This window comes from Phocoena phocoena, chromosome 8, assembly GCF_963924675.1.
Source record: "Phocoena phocoena chromosome 8, mPhoPho1.1, whole genome shotgun sequence".
Lineage (NCBI taxonomy): Eukaryota > Metazoa > Chordata > Mammalia > Artiodactyla > Phocoenidae > Phocoena > Phocoena phocoena.
The window spans coordinates 65,642,303-65,662,731 of NC_089226.1; positions in this window are offsets into that span (position 1 = coordinate 65,642,303).

The window sequence follows — 20,429 nt, forward strand, 5'->3', positions numbered from 1 at the left end:
CATTATTATGTTCCTCTCTAATCTGGTTTCAAGGGTTCTTATTCACTATCTCCTGCCCTGCTCAGCATGTTGGTCTCCGGCCATCACACGTGGAGCACCTGGCACATGGTTGGCTCTCAATAAACATCTGTGGCACGAGCGTATGAATCAATCTTTTTCTCTTCCCAGTTGTGGCCCCAGAGGGTCAGATGAGGGACCAACTCTCTAAGATGTGACAGGGAGAAAAATAGGGCCCTCTTGAGGACCACGGTCACTTAAACTCCAACAGTTTTCAATATGGTACCTAAACCCCAGTGGGGATGAGTTAACAGTTTCCTGTCTGGATGAAAAGGGAAGCAATATTGTCCCCATTGTAGCGTCCATAGGCCCAGGAGATGGCTTAAGATCTCACTTTGCTGCTGGTTGGGAGTATACTTTGGTCTAGGAATTTCCTCTTGCCAAGCCTCAGTCTTCTCATCTGTCAGTGGGGACAACAATCCCTACTTTCCAGGGCTGCTGTGAGGAGTGTGTGAGATCATCACGAGAACACATTCTGTGTACTCTCCACTTCTGCACCCAGGGAGGTGCTAGGAGGGGGGAGCTTCCTCCTCTACCCTTCTTGAGTTCTTGTTGCTGGACTAATAATAACATTGACTCAAGGCAGATAAACAGGAGAAAAAGAAACACATTTTTAATTTGTTGCACTGAGGTCTCATAGAAATGGAACCCAAGAAGTGGTCAAAGCAGGCAGCTTTTATACTTTTTAGACAAAGAAGCAGTAAATTTGTGAGAAATTGACAGGACAAAGAAACTTAGATTTTGGGTGCTCAGTTAGTGAAGAATCTAAACAGAGTTTGGGCTTGGGGGAGTAAATTAAAGAAGGAGCAAGATTTGTATGTATAGGCTTCTCAGCCCAAATTCTCTATTTCTGTTGATAAGGGTGTCCTTCTAAGATGCAGGAAGTGCACCTTTCACATGAGAGATTCATTTCCTGCTTTCAGGGAGACAGAGGGGAGGGTCAGAGTGTCCCTTTGTATCAGCTGTTTCTTAATTAACTTTAATTCAAAATAATCAACATGCCATTGTGGCATATTTTGGGGTGGCCCCTATCCTGGGCCCCAACAGAGGCCACTCCTTCCTTGAGGACCCACCTTGCTCTGGAGGGTCTCAGCTGCCGGGGAGCACCACGTGATTTGCAATTTGGATTCAATTTCTTCCTGACTCTTCTTTTTGTTACAAACATAACAAAAGTGAAAGAGACAGATGGTAAGACTTGATTCACTTTTACCAAATGTTTCTAATGTGTGAATGTAAAACTGAAAACTCAAGGAATAAGAGGCGGGTCGGCCTCTGGGAGAAAGCAGAGCCAGGCAGGGGAGGCCCAGGGCTTGGACAGTGTCCTCCAGAGGCCCCTCCGCCCCTGGCCACCTCGGGGACTCTGCGGTGGGAGAGGAGGTTCTGCCCAGGCATGGCAGCTTCCCAGGGCACGTGAGAAAGCAGAACACAGGTCATTTACTGGCTGACTGGGTCAGACCAAATGATGCCGCCTTTCCCAGAAGAGGGAGGGCAACATCCTCCACCCCATACAGGGGCCCTGCAGCGCCTGCGCTGAGCCGGGGTTTGTCTGGAACATTCGGTCGGGGGTTCTCAGCCTCAGCCCTATCAACATCCTGGGCTGGAGAATTCTTCCTTACGGTGGGGGGGGCTGTCTTGTACCTTTTGGTAGGTTTCGCAGTATCCTTAGCCTCAACCCACTGGATGCCAGTAAGCCCTTCCCTCCCTCTCCAAATTGTGAAAACCCAAACTGTCTGCAGACAGTGCCAAATGTCCCCTGGCGGGGGAAATTTCCCCCTGCTGAGAACCACTGGGTTAGGCCCATCAGTTGGGTGGCCCAGGCTTGCCCTGCTCTCTGGTGGGCAAGTCTGAGCATCATAGGTGGGGTTATCCCACAATCCTGTGCTCTGCTCCTCTCTCCATCCTTCTCCACCTGAAGTGAGGGGCACCCCTGCCTTCCGGCTTCCACTTGGCTTTGGCTGATGGAGGAACGAGGGAGGAGGTGTGAGGAAGGCAGGAGCGTGAGGTCGGCGTTTCTATCCCTGCAGGGAGTGGGGGACTGGCTGCCTTCCTTGCACAAGGCCACAGCTTCCGTCAGGTGGCCCTCTCCAGGTTTGGTCACTGGTCTCCCTCAGCCCCACCAGCCCTGGGGTGACAGCAGTGTCTCCCCTCACTGTGTCTCCCCCAGGGTGCTGCCTGCCTTGGCCAGTTCCCTACATTCTGTCTTCACCTTCTAAACTCCTCATGACCCGATGTGCCCTCTGTTTCCTGCTGAAACTTGACTGATCCAACACATCGTGTGACCTTTACAAAAGAGTTTCATGAATGAATATTTATTTTTTCTTAGTTCATTTGACCGTTCGTTGATTCAATGCATTGTTGTTTTTTACATCTGCCTCTTCTGGGCCAGGTGTGATGCCACGTGCTGGGGACACAAACATGTATCAGATGTGGTCCCTTCCCAAAGGGAGCTTATGTCTTACAGGGAATCAGAAGCGTGGGGGTTTATGGTGGGAGACAGGTGCCCAGGTGCTGGGAGAGAGGTGTGACAAGCCTTGCCCCTCCCGTGGGAGGGCATATAGGGAGACTGTGGCCCAGGGGAGAAGATGCTGCATCTCCCTCAAAGATGTAGCATCATCAGGTGACTCTGCTCTGTGACGACGTCCCCAGATCACAGCAGTGTGTCCTCTGAAGGGGAACAGTCTGCAGGCCCTGGGGACTCTGTCCTGAAAGGAGCAAGCCTCCTTGCCCCAGGCCCCAGAGCACATTCACCATGAGACCCTCCACCCCTTGGCTGCCCGACGTCCCTGACGGATGCCGTGAAGAAAGAGAATGTTCCAGAGCAGAGAAGTCCTTCCCCGAAGCTGCTGCCAAACAGGCTCCTGTCCAAGGTGCCTCCCCACTGTCTGCCAGCCAGCTGTATTCCAAAGGTCACAGTTTCCTCCCAGTGGTTTTCTGCAGAGCTGAAGTCTCCTGGACCCGGAAATAAATTATTGATTGATTCTTAATATTCTCTGAAATCTCTCAAAATCTCTGGGTCTTACATAAATCAATGTGCCAGCTCCAGGGACTTATTCAATAGTCTGCAAAGTATCCTGGTAATTACTTTTGGGTTCCCTCCACGGCAGAGGCTGGCTACCTCTCCATCATTTTTAAGGTCCTGGGTACAGTAACCTATCAGGGGACTCTCATTTCTTATTTTAATTACTGAGTCTCTTCAACATGGTGCCGGTACAGCAGAAGGAAGCCCACGTGTTGCAATGAATCTGTTGGGCAGACCTGGGTCAGGAACTCACAAAATCGGCCACCTCTGCTGCCTTGTCTGTCTCCCCAGCTCCATCCTCTGCCTGTTACTCCAGCGTCCTTAGCTTTCTGGCAATGACAGTTCAGAAATAATTTAATAGCACCCCAGTTCCCCAGATTAAGTAAAGAACTTGTTGGATGAGGGTAACGCTGTCTGAAATCTTCAAGCACCTCAGCACTTCTGATGCTGCCCAAGGCAGCTGCCTGGATTTCAGGAGCGGAAGAGGGCTGGGGAGGAGGAACAGGGAGACGGACCATATGCCTCACAGAACATGCTTGTTTCTTCTGCTGTAAGTAACAAAGTGACTTCAGCTCATTAGGGACTGATATGGCTCTCCAGGAAGGTGGTGTGCTTCTAACAAAGCTGGAGATGCTCCTTTATGCCAGGTCCCTCCCATCTGGCCCCAGCTACTTCAGAGCCTTGTCTTCTGTGCTGACATCCTCCCGTGCTAAGCTCCAGCCAAACGGATGCCCAGCCATCCCAGGAGCACTTTCTGCTCTTCTGCCATTTTTCACCTGTGGATACTCTTCTCTCTGTCTGGGGTGCTTTCCTCTTCTTTCCTCCACCTGACAAACACCTTGTCATCCCTCAGACCTAGTTCAGTGTGAACTCTTATGGTGCTTTCCTCTTCTTTCCTCCACCTGACAAACACCTTGTCATCCCTCAGACCTAGTTCAGTGTGAACTCTTATGGTGCTTTCCTCTTCTTTCCTCCACCTGACAAACACCTGTCATCCCTCAGACCTAGTTCAGTGTGAACTCTTATGGTGCTTTCCTCTTCTTTCCTCCACCTGACAAACACCTTGTCATCCCTCAGACCTAGTTCAGTGTGAACTCTTACGGTGCTTTCCTCTTCTTTCCTCCACCTGACAAACACCTGTCATCCCTCAGACCTAGTTCAGTGTGAACTCTTATGGTGCTTTCCTCTTCTTTCCTCCACCTGACAAACACCTTGTCATCCCTCAGACCTAGTTCAGTGTGAACTCTTATGGGAGGCTCTGTGCCCCACCATGCCCGGCATTTTCCGCTGTAACTGGGGATCCAGATGAGCCTCAAAGGTCTTTTCAGACATGCCTGCAGGCGTCTGGCTTCCCATCACCTTAGAACGAAGCTCTCATGGTGACCCATAAGGCCCTGGGTCATCTGCCTTCTGCTGCCTCTGAGCTCATGTCCTACAGTCTCCGCGGTTCCCCAGGCTCCAGGCACACTGGCCGTCTGACTGTTCTTCCAAACCCCGGGCACAGCCTCCTTAATTTGCAGTTCCCTCTGCCTGGGACACCTTCCCACCAACATGAGTGCCTCACCCCATTACTCCTCGCAGGTCTCTGCTCAAATGTCACCTGTCCCTAGAGTCCTTCCTTGACCACTGAGTTTAAAAGAGCACCTCTTTCATCTCAGTCTTCTTACTTTTTCTACACAGCCCTTAATAACACCTGATATTATATGCTTCTGTTTATTTATTATCTGTGTTTCAAACTAAATTGTAAGCTGTGTAAGGGCAAGGATATTTACCTGTTGTCTTTACTGTTATGGCCCTGGAATCTAAACAGTGCCTGACACACAGTAGGAACATCCATGCCTATGTTTATGGTATGAAATGGATAAACTAATGGTGAAGCTCTATTTGTGGGAGTTGATTCACTGTCTGGCCCATCCCCAAGCCATGGATGAGTGTCCCAGCCCCTTGGAGGGAGACATTGCAGGCAGAAGCTGCAGGAGCTGTTCTCACAGAGGACACGGAGGCCACACCATTAGGTCTCCCGATGAGCATGTGGGATGGTGTCAGGGAGTGAGGCCTCATGTCTGGTGCCTAGCAGTGCTCTGGCCTGCGGGGAGATCCAGGGCTTCAGTGGGGTCACTCTGCGGAGAAGGGGCCACGAGTCCAGAGCCCATGAGACCTGATAGGACGTTAAGGATGGAGGAGGCCACCAGGAGTGCACGGGATTGGCTGCTGTGTCAGCACAGCCAGGACATCACTTGGGGCCCCCAGGGTTGCAGTCTCGCATGAGCAGAGGGAAATAATGAGATAGTGAAATTGGAGGTATTACTGCTACCTTATTAAGGTAGGGACTGTATTCCTACCCACAGGCCAGAAAAGGGGTTTATTGTTGTGTTGACGGGGTTGCCTTGGGTTACAAACTGAGATTCACACTGAGACGTGTACGTCCCTATTCAAAGTGGCTGTAGGTTTAGGTCATCATCATGGAAAATGCTCTCTAGCCAACTTCCTCAGGACTTTGGGGAATTGGGACTAATACGCAAGCTTATTTTCTTCTTACTGCTAAACAAAGAGTAAAAGAACTCTCTGGTGTGCCTTTGCACAGGCCCAAGCAGTTTTGGTGACTGAACCTTTATCACAGGGTGGCCCCGGACTGTGTAATCCATGGAGGGGGCTGTAGGTGGTGAATAATCTATCCTCTGCTCCCCAGACAAATAGGCAAGGAAGATCCCATAGGGAACAGATTTTTGTTTGTTTGCCCAACATCCTTTCCTTTGGCGAACCACTCCTCCCTGACTCAATGGGGCTCAGTGAGGGCTGTAGTCACGGCATCTTGTCCATACCCTCCCCAACACCATGCTTTGAAGTAGCTCATCTCCCCGCTATGTGGTTAGCCCAGGGCTGGGCACACAGTCCTGGAGGGCCAACCAGTCTTCCCTGAGAGTCTGCTTTATTTTTTGGAGAGTCAGCTCTGAGGATAAAGACTGGAGTCTGCCAGCAGCCATTTCCCTGCCACCTGGAGAATGTCAGCTTGCAGAATAAAGTTGTTGCCTCCACAGAAGCCAGGCTGAAAGAAAGAGGGAGAGGCAGGCTGGTTGACTCCATTGGAGCCCTGGTTCTGGCCAAGCCTGAGTCCATTTCCCCCTGCATTTATTAGGTAGCATCCAATAAATCCCTCTTGCTGTGGCTGATTTGAGCTAGATTTCGGTCACTTCCAACCAAAATGTCCTGACAAACATAAGTCAGTTCCCTCTCCTCTGCAAACCGCAGGGCCCGAGAGCCCAGGCCAGGGAAAGCTGTAGGAGAAAACTGGGAGAATTAGTGGACTCCTCTCCCTGGTGCCCCTGTCTGCCTACCTCTTGCTGTCTGCCACATGCACCTGTGCACTGGCAGGAGGAGCAGGGCCATGAGGCTGGTGCTTTAGCCGAGAGCACCTTGCACACTTAGCACCAGCTGCCCTGCCTTTCTTCAGCTAGTGCTCTGGTTTTTCTTTTTTGTCTCACTGCTCCAAATTCCCAAGAGATGGGATATGGAAATTTGTCATAACCTCATCCCTCACCCCCAGGTGGAAACGCAGGGTTGAGGACAAAATGTTTTATTTGAGAGGCCTGGGAGCTAGTCCAGCATATGGACCTGCAGGGGCTGCAGCTAGAGCTGGGAGTTTCTCAGAAGGACAGTAGGAAATATTAAATAGGATGGAACTTAAAGCCACGCAGAAAACCGAGGTCCAAGAGAAGGGGTTAAGTGACTAATCTGAAAAGGCTGGAAGAAATGTCAGAACTGCGGAGCAGATGCAGAAATCTGGGAGCCAGAGACACAAGAGCAGGCACAATGGACACAGAGGAAGTAAAGCGGCTCTAGGACAGTCACCTGGAACAGGGACAGAGTTTGCTGCTGACTTTCATGGATCCTCAAAAGTGTGATGAATGGATGGGACAGACAGCCCACCTGGATGGTTGACTTCTATGGGAATCAACTGCTTCTTCTTTCCTACTCTTGCCTTTACATACTTGTGTTAGGATAATCTTTTTTTCTTCGTGCTTTCATTAAGCTGATGAGGGATAATAATTATTAGAATTGTTTTTCCTGAAGAGAAGTCAGATCTGAATTTATTTATGCATCTTGGTTCATTTCCCCCTTATTTTTTTCTATGGCAACCATATGCCTTTTACTCTACACTTCCTTCAAGGAGACACTTTCAAGGTCCTTCCTTTCACTCAACCCAGGGAATGCTGCAGCCCTGAACTGGGACTTAGGACTGTGGAGCTCTGGCCCCTCCCTATCACTTACCAGTTGTGTGACCTTAGTGTGTCACTTACCCTCTGTGGGCAGATTAAGTCATTTTTAAGGCCCTCCCAGCTCTGCTATTCTGGGATGCTGTAAATCTGTGTCCTTTACTGATCAATCCGTAAACCATAAGAACCTCATTCAGAAATGCCATCCCAAATTCTCACTGGTGAGCAGGTGTCTGCCCACAGACCCCACTCCCCAGATGCTACAGGCAATTTGGGAACTATATTTTTAAAATCACCACAGATGGGAAGACTAAGCTGAAATGAGACTTGTTTGAAAATGCTGCTTTTAGCATTTTAGCCCCACCTCTTCATCCCTCACTGCATTCAGCTTTTTGGATGGCTGCCCCAAATAGCCCATGATCTTGCTTGATTGCTCGACAAAGTCTCCCAGGGAGGAGCCTTGGATCACTGGCGGCTCCAGGGCCCCTCCTCCTTGCCATCCCCCAATTCTCATTCTAGTCCATTGCAGGGCTATTGAGACCCCATATGATCAATATTAGGGCCTCTTTAACAGCCTCTTTATCTGCATAAACATGGGCAGATTTGCTTTTTCATTGTGCCCTAGAGGTCTATAACAGCTTCTATTATCTTCCCTGCCGTAACTGTCTGTAACCTTAATCTAACTCTGTGAGTTCATTTGCGTATGTCATCTTTTTATCCACACAGTAATGCTCTTCCTGCCTCCATATTGCTATTTTCTTTTCCTGGAAACAATCTGTCTTTAGATAATATCCTCAGAATTGGGACCATTTTCAACCCCAACAGGCTTGCCCCCGGCTTGTTGAATGACATGCCTTCTGAGCTTGGGGCTTGTCCCAGGGGCTGGTCTTGTCCTTGGAGCAGCATGGCAGTGGGCAGAGCCTCCAGTTGGCAGGATGGTGAGTTGGGATCCGGGCCAAGAAGCAGGCAGGGCCTGGGTGCAGGTGTGGACCAGGGTGCAGGCAAGGGCAACTCAGGAGCCAGGGTGGATGGAGTCAAGGTGGGAGGGGCTTGCTGGGAACTAGGAGGCAGGAATTGAATGGGGAGAGTCAGAGGTGAGAGTCTTAGTAACTGGGTTGAATCCAAAAGCTGGGAACCTGGAACCCAGGCCAGCTAAGCCCAAAGCCACACTGGGGGCCCAGGCAATGTGACAGCCCAGGACACAGAGAGACTTCTGCTGGGGACCTTGCATAAAACTCTGGGGCCAGACTGTCTGGGTTTAAATTCTGGCTATCCTCTTACAGCTGAGTGACTTGGAACAACTTATTTAACTTCTCTGTGCCTCAGTTTCCCCATTTGTAAATTGAATGACTATAATAGTACCTTCCTCATAGGGTTGTTTAACTGAGTTAAAACATGTAAAGATCTTAGAAGTGGTACTTGGCTCATAGTGGCATTGAATTTAGCTATTGTCTTTACATTTAAAAAAAATTAAAGAAACAAGATCCCTTGCACATGGAGAATTCTGCGCCCCCCCCCCAATTGTTACAGGCTGTGAGCAGCTTCTGATGCTGCTGTGTGGGCGTTTATCTCCCACCCAGGGAAGGTTTGTCCTTGGGGAGCACAGTGTTCCAGCCCCGGTTTTTACTGCCTCCATGTGTTTAGTGGTGGTATAATTGAACCGCTATCCATTTTTATTTCTAAATTCCACTGGGAACATGGAAAGTAAACACTGTATTTCCACACTAAGCAGTCGTTAGTCAGTCCTGGGTTCAAATCCCCATTCTTCTATTTACTTATTGCATGACATTTTGCAAGTTATAACCTTTTTCAGTCTTGGTTTTCTCATCTGCACCTTGGAGGTACCAACATTCTGTACCTCACAGAATGAATTCAGGTTTCAAAGTAAAGTGTGTAGAGCATATGACTCAACACTCTCTTCCTCCCAAAGAGCCCCCATGTTAGCCAGGGCTGCAGTCTCATCTGATGGCTCTACTGGAGGGGGATGCAGTTCCAAGCCCACTCCCATGGCTGCTGGCAGGATTCAGTTCCTACCGGGCTGGTGGAGTGAGGCTATCAGCAGGCTGTTGGCTGGAGGCCACCTCAGTTCCTTCCACATGAGTCTCTCCATAGGGCAGCTCATAACAGGGCAACTGGCTTCTTTCAGTGCAAGCAAATCAGAGGGTGAGCAAGATGGAAGCTTGAGTCTCTTGTAACCAGATATCGGAAGTGATATCCAACACTATTCATTACCAACCCACTCAAGACGGGGGGACTAACACAAGGGCATGAATACCAGGAGGTGGGGATCCCTGGGGCCCTCTCGGAGGCTGCCTACCACACTCTGAAACTGCCTCTCCCCACACACGTCCCCCCAAATACCCCCTCACAAAAGGCACCATTGGTCACAACCGTTGAGTCATTTCTCACTTTATTCCCTCCCTACCCTCAACCAGAGCTAAACTCCCCATGCACTGAGGCTTTCAATCTTTGAGCAAGAGATTTACCTTAATAGAGGCTCTTAATATTATGATTCCTATTTTTCACTTGCAGATTTCTCTTTTTTTTTCTTTTTTTCCCTGTAGCCTTCTAAGGGGTCCATTTCTTTAAACAGAGAAGGGACAGCTTTTCCCTCCACTTATCCCCAAGGAATTGTAGTAGCCAAATTCTGTCTTAAGCATGTGTTTTACTCTAGGATATTCAAACTCTTTCTTTATCTTGTATTCAGAAAACTTCTAACTCCATACTGTTTAAAAATTGCCTTTGGCATGTCTCAGACGGCAGGGTATGTTGCTTCTGCGGGGATGGATTAGCTCTGCCGTTCACTCCAAAGCTGAGACACATCTGCCTAGGGTTTGCTAATTTCTTCCAATAGGATTCACGTCAGTCTCAGTGGCAGTCAGGCTGAAAAGGAAAGAGTGAAGAAATGCTGAGATGGGAAAGCTGAGAGCAAAGTGAGACCAGCCCTGAGAGGAGGCAGAGAACCGTGGGATGGAGGCAGACGTGGGAAGCCTGTGAACAGCTAGCCTTGGGCTCAGCAAGCAATCTCAGAGCTAACTATCTGTGCTACAACCCTAAATCCTAGCCAGGGGTCAGAGTTCAAAAGAGATCAAAAGCAGCAGTAAAATCAGCAGCTGGAATAATCCTGGAGACTTCATAAAGCACTGAGAGGTAGGCATTAGTATTAATGGGAACTTGAGGCTCAGAGAGGTAGAGCAGTTTGCTCAAGGTCACACAGCCTTGAAGTGGCACCCTAGCCCCCAACCCCTTTTCCCCAGGTTGGATCAAGGGCCTTGGCCCTGGGAGGGGGAATCAGGCAGGTCCAACCCCTTCCTTGCACATGTGTGAAAACAGAGCCAGCAAGGAAAGGGACCTGCCCAAGGTCACAAAGCAGAGTTCTCCCCATTTGTATCCTGCACTCTTCCTACTTTGATGCCTGGCTTTTCACTTTAACGGACTGAATCCAATCCAACAACCTTTCTTAGCTCTTGCTCCCATCTCTGATGTTCTTTTTTTGGTGCTCCCAGCCTTTCCATCACCATGAATACTCTTTGTGTTGTTTTCCCCCTCAGACTCCATGCTTTGGGAAATCCTCTCTACCATGTACTCTCCCCTTACAGATAATAATAAATTTGTTTCCATGGTTTTATTCATCAAAAGCATATGTAGGGCTTCCCTGGTGGTGCAGTGGTTGAGAGTCCGCCTGCCGATGCAGGGGACGCGGGTTCGTGCCCTGGTCCGGGAGGATCCCACGTGCCGTGGAGCGGCTGGGCCGGTGAGCCATGGCCGCTGAGCCTGCGCGTCCGGAGTCTGTGCTCGGCAACGGGAGTGGTCACAGCAGTGAGGCCCTTGTACTGCAAAAAAAAAATAAAAGAAAAAAAGCATATGTAACTGCCAGTCAGAGCTTCTGATCCATAAGAGATCATTACAGTTGGAATAAATATTGAGTTGTATAAACTGAAGCTTGTAGTTCATTTAGTTTGGGCGGGGGGCAGTTACTGAGGAAAATGTGCAGTTTCCATGAGGAACTTTAAAAATTTGAAAAATGCACATAAATATCTATGACTGCTTCAACTGTGGAGGTGAAACAGGACCCTGAAGCCTCGACTCACAGTACAGAGCTCCCTGAGCCCCATGCTAGAACTGACCTAAGCAACAGTTCTTCCAGTCAGGCGCTGAACCCACCATCCCTGGGCTCCAGGTGCCCATGGGAGCCTTGGGGCAGGACCAGATGCCATCTCGTTTAAGGGGAAAGTGGGCAGGGCTCTCTGCCCAGTGGCCCCACTGCCACTGCTCACCTTTCTGCCATTAGTGCTACATTCTCCTGATTCTTGAAGCAGGTACACTTGGGGAGGCAGGAAAGTGGGCATGATTTAAACCGAGATCAGTAATTTACTCGGCGTTATCAGCCAAGCCCTTTGTAGAGTTTCCTGACAGCTCCTTCAACCAGATGATTTGGGGTCTCAGCAAATCCTCTGGGAGGTGCTGAGGGTCTGAGGTGGGCTGGGAATGGTTCCCCGTTTTCCAGGCCATATCTGTGCACATGACGTATCCAGTCCTAACAAAGCTGCTGGCACCTCTGCTCAGCATCCCATCCCCAGCCCAGATGTGCCGTTGTCATGGAGCTACCTCAGCTGGAGGGTCAGGGCCCGGATGTGAGGTGGAGACACAGGGTTTTCCACACCACACCTGGTTATTCTCCATGTGCTGGCCACAGGGCACACAGCTTCCAGGTCTCATGGCAGCCTGAGTGTTTACCCAGCTTGCCTCCCAGATGCTGTTGGCAGGATTGTAGCCCTGGGACTGTACCTGAATAAGGGGCAGAAAAGTGACCTCCATAAAGATGAGGGAGACAGAGATGCCCAGAGAGCCCAGCTCTGTCTCTACCATGGTCTTGTGTGCTGAAGCCCTTTTCCTACCCAACCTTCTGTAGACTTTCCACTGCTCTCCCCAGAGCCACACACATGCTCTTGGGATTTTCACAGTGGACCGCTGGCATCGTGAGGAGGTCAGACCTTGCAGGAGGGGGGCCTTGGCACACGGAGCTGATCTCTCATTCTCTAGGAGATAATGAGATGAACTGGTCATTGTGACCCTGCCCCAAGGGACCCTCACTGGGGCTACACATGCCTTTGCTCGAAACCAGATTATCAATTCTTTTGTGTGACAAAAAAGGTAGGATATGGCAGATAAGCTTTGTCTTCTTGGGTAGATATATGCACTATATAAATGTATATTTTAAAAATACATATGCATTTTAATTATTTATTCTTTATTAAAGGAATCATAAGAGATACATATGATCCTCTCAAAAAAATTGACATTAAAACACTTTAAAGGTTTTAATTTGATAATAGGGACTGGGAAACCTAAATGAGGTTTCAAGCTAAGGAAGTTGATGGAATGGTTATGAGACAAGCCATTGAAAGTACACACAAAAAATCCTTGCCTTTTAACAAATGCCACAGAAAAGCACCAGTTTATTTCTGGATAGTCTGGTCTGGGATGCCCAATTGTTAAAAAAAAAAAGGGTAGCATATTATAAGAGGAAAATATAAGTACTTAAAAAATAATAGTATTACAAAAATAATAGTAGTAAATAAAGCAAACCCTATAGGAAAAGACCAATCCAAACTGAATTGTCAAGGAACCTTCAGACTGAGCTTATTGCATGCATTTTCCCAGCAATCTTAAAAGAGGTCAGGCCCCAGTGGGCCCGGAGACCTGGTTTTAGGGATATATCAACACCTATCAAGCTGTGAATCCCGTGCCTTTACACCTCTATTTGTTTGAGTTTCTTCCAGTCCCAAAGGCAGTAATTCAAATGTCTCTTTGACTTCTTAAGCCATCCTGATTTCTAGAAGCTCAAGCACTGCATCTCTTTTCAGGCTTAGAACTTGGAATTGGCTTTAACAGTTTCTTTTTTCTTTTCTTTAAACTCCTAAAAATACTGCTCCTGGGCAGGCAGTGAGCCTGTGCTCTCCTTCAAACCAAACTTCAAGGCTTCCCTGGTGGCTCAGTGGTTAAGAATCCGCCTGCCAATTCAGGGGACACAGGTTAGAGCTCTGGTCCGGGAAGATTCCACATTGCCATGGAGCAACTGGGCCTGTGCACCACAGCTGCTGAGCCTGCACTCTAGAGTCCGCAAGCCACAACTACTGAGCCCACGTGCCACTCTACTGAAGCCTGCTCGCCTAGAGCCCTTGCTCCGCAACAAGAGAAGCCACTGCAGTGAGAAGCCTGCGCATCACAACGAAGAGTAGCCCCCGCTCGCCGCAACTAGAGAAAGCCCACGTGTTGCAACGAACACCCAACACAGCCAAAAATAAAAAAAATTAAAATAAATAAATGTATTAAAACAAACAAATGAAACCAAACCAAACTTCAGGGCCAAGGGCAAGGTAGGAGGCAGGAGGAATGGTCACCTTTGACCTGTGGAGGAGGGCTGCCTTCAGCACTGGCATTAGGAGACAGTGGGGCTGGGATCAAAAGACCCCAAAGAAAGAAACCCCGAGTCTCTACCTCTAAAGCTTCTAAAAATTCAAGCTGCAGCATTAAAATTGGTATAAAGAGGTCAGAAAGTGTCTTTCTTCTCTTCAGACCTCAAGACTGTTTCTTAAACTTCTCCAGGTTAAAACCCACCAGCTGCAGGACATGTCCTGAGATGACTCCCACAAATAGCCCAGATCTATCTTTCCTCCATAACTTTTCTTGTGAATGTGTGCTGTTTGACAGTGATCTTTCTGCCCTGGCTCCCGCTGATTAGACAAGACAGAAGCCACCCTCCACTAAGGGGTACTGGCATGAAACCCCTCAGGGGGCTCCATTAGCATGGCCCTTTGTTCAATAGGAATACTGCATATTCGCTAGTGATGAACTAACTCATTCAAACCTTCTGTTTGGAAAGAGGAATGGCAAGCAATAGTTGCTTGAACTCAAGTTGCATCCTGAATGGTAATGAGCTGCAGTTCTGGTTTTTTAGAAAAGCCCTGGACCCCAGAGTGCGTGTCGAGTTAGGATAATGATGTCCCATGGTTCCCAACTGTATTAGTTTCTTATTGCTGCTGTAACAAATTAGCACAAATTTAGTGGCTCAAAAGAATACACATTTGTACTCTTACAGTTCTGGAGGTCAGAAGTTTAAAATCAGAATGTCGGTGGGGCTGAGTTCCTTCTGGAGGCTTCAGTAGAGACTCTGCTTCCCTGCCTCTTTTAGCTTCTAGAGGCTGCCTGCATTTCTTAACTTGTGACCTCTTCCTTGAATCACTCCAATCTCTGGTATCTGTTGTCACATCTCCTACTACTGTGTTTTCAACCATCCTGCCTCCCTCTTAAAGGACCCTTATGATTACATTGGGCCCACCTGGATAATCCAGTATAATCTGCCCATTGCAAGATCCTTAACTTAATCACATCTGCAAAGTCCCTTTTGCCATATAAGGTAACATATTTATGGGTTCCAGGGATTAGGATGTGGACATCTTTGGGGGGCACTATTTGGGCTACCACACCTGCTTTGCTATATATTCTTTCAACAAGTCTGCACTTCTGGTAATTATACAATTCTATACTGTTTAGGTTTTGGTATCTGACCTGCCCACATCCCCTGGAAGGAATAGTGCAAGTATGATATGACTCCATCTTCCTTGGCAATAGTTGGTGAATAGCTGACCTATTTTCTGGTTAATGACCTATTGAGTAATGACCAATTGACTTGCCATTACCAGCCAAGGACTCATTGGCTTGCCAATGGTCAATCAGTTTCAAAGACTTTGGATGAATGGTGCAAGGACTGTGGGCAGTTGATGGTGGCTCTTTAGACTAAAAGTGATCTAGAATCAGGATTGATGGCTGCCACAGTGGGGGGCATGTATAGTATGTATAAGCAGAGGAAGCCAATTGATCAAGAGAAGAATCAAATGGAAACAGATTTAGAGAGACCATGTGGCCCTAGAGAGACAAGATATTCCCATGTCTAGGCCCCGCGGGGCCTGGCTGTGCTTCTTATCCTGAACTTTAGTGCAAGTTCTCTCTGTGTGCAATGAACCACATCTCTGCTCTGGAGCCAGTCAGAGTGCCACTTGATTCTCTGCAACAAGAACAGCTCCAAATAGAAGAGTCTTTTTTTCTTGACTTAAAAAGATGACTTACGCAACCCTTTAAACCAAAGGACCTGTGTTCAGGTGGGTCTTTGAAAATTCAAGAGGAGCAATGAGGAGGTAGGGTGTTGCCCCCGTGGCCTCCTTCTGTCCGTGGTGCTTATGCTCCTATATCCTGGTGGTCTTCCCATCCCACATCTAGGACTATGGAAGGGCAGGCCCGGGTTCTCCAACTCTGATCAGGATGAAGTGTTATGGGACAATTTTCTCAGGGTTGAGCTGCTGAGGAAAAAATCTACTCTCACATTCCTATCCTCACCACATTATCTCAGTCCGTAGGTCTGGACTTCTGTCTCAGTTTCCCTGTGCTGAACTCTGGTTCCTCACCCTCAACTCTCCCTGCCCATCCCTCTCCCAGGGTTGGCTGCCACTTGATTTACTCCTAGACATCGGTTGGGGCTGTGCTGTGACTGAGCCATAGTCCTGAGGTGCCTTCTGCTGCCTGGACTCCTGTTACCACAGCCCACACCCCAGGTACTGGCACCTGCTCCCGCCACGCCTGAGCTTGCCATGCCATCTGGGCATCACAACCTGCATCTTCCAGCCTTCCGACATGCCCCTGTTCTGCCAGATCAGGGTTTTCCTTTGATCCCCACAAATAAGTATGACTGAGAACCCTGCTGCTTCACTCTCCTTGCCGCTCCCTACCTGCCCAAGGTAGGACACTTCAGAAAGCACCTGGGAATCCCAGAGCTACGGACTAATGAGTAGATTTTTGTTCATCAGCATGCATTTTGTGCATCAAAGTATGAATGGGGTCTCTGCTGCCTCCAGTGCCTTCACTGTCAGGGAAAAATTGAAGAAGACCTGAAACGCCTGAGGAGCCGGCTGGTGATTTAATTTTCCCCTAATTTTTCTGCCTCTCAGGAAACTGACAAATTAATCGCAAGCCAGACTTCTCAACTCTGCTGCAACATAAGTGGTTGCCCCAGGAATGCAGGTCCATGGGCTCAGCTGGGAGGTTTCAGACACTGGGTCCTGTGGTACAAGGCCACCTGGGGGTCCTGGGACAGTCCTTCCTATCCCCGGCTGCTCAGCTGCAGGATCCTGGGCACATGCAGGGCAATCCTGCTTCCACATTCCTGCAGAGAGCACCCTGAGGCTGCTCTTCAGTGTCATGTATTTCCCTCCCCAGTGGCTTCTTCTGCTGTGGAATTGGTATTGTTTTTCCTTAATCCTCGGAGTGCCAGACTAGACCCGGGTATGTAGACAGGCCCCCAAGATGCAGTGCATTGGTTTCCTAAACCTTGAGCGTAGCGTTGAGAGCCCTACTGTTGGTGCTGCAGCCTGGGTGCAGTCTGCAGTGTTTCCCAAGTGTATTTGGTCTTGGAACACTATGGTTTTAGAGCACTGATTAACATCTCCCTCCAAGAGTGTTTAGTGGAACACATTTAGGAAAATGTTATTCTATTCTAAGATTTATCACACTGTATTACAGTGATTTATTTGCATGTCTGCCTTCCCCCCACAAGGCTGTAATTTCCTAAAGGGCAAGAAATGTATCTTATTTATCTTTTTATCTTCAGCACCTAGCACAGTGCTTCTTCATAGAGTTGGTCCCCTAAATAGCTCTTGCCAAGGTCACCAACTACCTCCATCTCTGTTCTCATCTTATTCAAATTCCCAGTAAAATTTTGCTCAGTTTGGCATTTCTTCCTTCTTCAAACACCTTTTTTTCTCTTGGCTCCTGGGACACCATACCCTCCTGGATTTCTTCCACAAGACCAGCGACTACTTTGCATCCCCCTACTGAACACTTCTCCCTTCCTGTTACCTAGACATTGAAGTACCCAGGGCTCCATCCTTGGACAGTTCCTCTGCACCAGCTACACTCTTTCCCCAGGTGACCTCAGGCAGATCCTGGGCGTAAATCACTTTCTATAAGCTGATGATTATCGTGCTCATATCGCTAAATGTGGCCTTTCTCTTGAGCCCTGGACATATATCTGGCTGCTTATTTAACATCTTCTCTTAGATGTCAATATTTAACAAGTCCAAAGCAAAACTCTTGATTTAGCCCAGCAAACCTGTTCATCTTCCAGTCTTTCTATATTATTGTAGTAAGTAGCATCGTCAGCTACCCAGCTGCTCGTATCCAAACTCTAAAACTCTTCACATTTAAAAAATTTTCCCTTTCAATCCATCAGGACATCCTACTAGTATCACCTCTGTGGTAGATTATTGGCAAATATTCATTCCTCTCCGTCTCTATAGAGTATGCTTCCCCTGCCTCACCCCCATGCCCCCAAATTGATATTGGATTTGGTCAAGTGACTTGCTTTGGCCATGGGATGTTAGCAAATGTGTCCAGAGCTGAGACCCTAACTATGTTAGAAAAGTGTGGTTTGGCGTTTACATCCTGTGTTGGTATCAGTGTATTTTCGGTCAGCTCCAAATTCATTGTTTGCTGCCTGAACTATGGAAATGGATCAAGGCCCTTTACATCCATTTCCTTTGCCAGGTGGCACAATTTTAATTTTGTCAGTAGAGGGCACTGGATGTGCCTGCCTACAAACCTGTAATGCCTGCTTCCCAGAGGGTGTTCCTGCCTGCCTGATGACTGTAGAGCCCCTCCACCTTAGGGACCCAGTGAACTTCTCCACCATCATATTCCTCTTGGACTCTTCCAGTAGCCTCTTAACTGGTTTCCTTTCTTCCATTCTTGTTACTCTGCCTGCAACATTTCTTGATCCCACCAGATTAATTATATGTAAAGTTTAAATATATGTCAGGTTCTGTTTCAGACTAATTTATCATGTTCCAGCATATTGACCCATCTATTTATTTGATTTGGGGCCCTTATCACAACATTTGAATTATTATATCTTTATAGGGTATCCTCATATCTGGTAGGGCAGGTCCTCCTCTTCAATGCATTTTTTCCAAGCTATTCTTTCCTGTTCACTCTTCCGGATGAATTTTAGAATCATTTTGTCATGTTCCAAAAAAACCCCAATATTAGAAATTGATTTGGAAAAATCAACATTTTTATATCATTGAATTTTTCTATCTAAGAGATTGACACATCTATATTTAGTTATCTTTTATATCCTCAAGAAAGCTTTCTGATTTTCATCATATAGGCTTTCTTTCTTTGTTAAGATTATATGCAGGCATTTATGTCTTTTGTTGCTATTCTGCACCAGATTCTTTATTTTTCTATTATATGCTTTAAATGATTACTGTTGTTATATAGATAGGTTATTGATTTTTACATGTTTATTTTGTAATGAATCATTTTATTGAGTTCGTATCAATTCTATGTGTTTTCAGTGAATTCTCTTGAGTTTTGTGGGTATGAAATTCATGTTGACTGTAAATAATGATGGTTTTCTTCTCCTTTCCAATAATTTTACTTCTTATTTATGTTTTGTATCTCATTATGCCAGCCAGAACTTCTAGAACAATGTTACATAATAATAGTAATAGGGTAAATTTTTACATTTATATGCAAAAAATGAACATTGATCCTTTTCTCACTCTATACATAAAAATCAACTCAAAATGAATCATACACTCAAATATAAGAGCTAAAGCTATAAAACTTTTAGAAGAAAGCATAGGAGAAAAAAATTTTTGGGTCCTTGGGTTAGGCAATGATTTCTTAGATAAGACACAAAAAGCATGAACCATAAAAGAAAAAACTGATAAATTGGACTTGATCAAAATAAAAACTTCTGCTTTTTGAAAGACACTCTTAAGAAAATTAAAAGACAAGCCCAGCTGGGAGAAAATATTCGCAAAACACAAATCTGACAAAAAACTTGTATTCAGACTATATAAAGAACCCTCACAGCTCAATAGTAAGTTGATAAACAGCAGACATTTCATCAGAAAAGATATATTGGTGGCAAATAGACACATGGAAAGATGCTCAACATCATCAGTTATTAGAGAAAAAGAAATGAAAACCAAACCAAGATACTACTGTACATTTATTAGCTAAAATCAAAGGACTGATAATACCAAGTGCTGGCAAAGAGGCAGAGCGACATAGTGTTGGTGGAAATGCAAAATGGTATAGCACTTTGGAAAACAGTTTGGCAGTTTCTTATAAAGTTAAATATTTACTTAAATTTCTACTTTTAGATATTTACCCAGTAAAAGTAAACATATATGTTTATCCGAAACCCTTGACACAGATGTTTATAGAAGCTTTATTCATAATAGTCTGAAACTTAAACCAATGTCCATCAATCACAGAATGGAAAAACATATTTGGTACATTTATACAATAGAGTATACTCAGGCAGCAACTTGGACGAATCTCAAAAGCAGTATTCTAGGTGAAAGAAACAGAAAACCATAGGCTACTGTATGATTTCATTATCTGACATTCTGGAGGAGGCCAAAGTATAGGGACAGAAATCAGACCAATGGTTGGCAGGGCTGGGGTAGAGGAGGGAGTTGACTCTAAGGGAACTTAAGGGAACTTTTTGGGGTGATGGAACTAGTTTATATATTGGGTGCTGTGGTGCTTAAATGACGGTATATATTGTCTAGAACCTATCAAATTGTACACTTTAAAGGGGTAAATTTTAGTGTATGCAAATTGTACCTCAATAAACCTTTTTTAAAAGGACAAGGATAGGGCTTCCCTGGTGGCGCAGTGGTTGAGAGTCCGCTTGCCGATGCAGGGGACACGGGTTCGTGCCCCAGTCCGGGAGGATCCCACATTCCGCGGAGCGGCTGGGCCCATGAGCCATGGCCGCTGAACCTGTGCGTCCGGAGCCTGTGCATCCGGAGCCTATGCTCCACAACGGGAGAGGCCACAACAGTGAGAGGCCCGCGTACCACAAAAAAAAAAAAAAAAAAAAAAAAAGACAAGGATACACAGGCCAAAAAATAATACTGGTATTAGCTGTAATCCTTGTTTTGCTCTTTGTTTTAATAGGAATGCCATTATCTATGTATTATTTTGGCCACAGCTTTGGGGAGAAAAAAGACATATTCTTTATTATGTTAAGGAAATAGCCTTCAGTATCGTTAAGATGTCTTAGC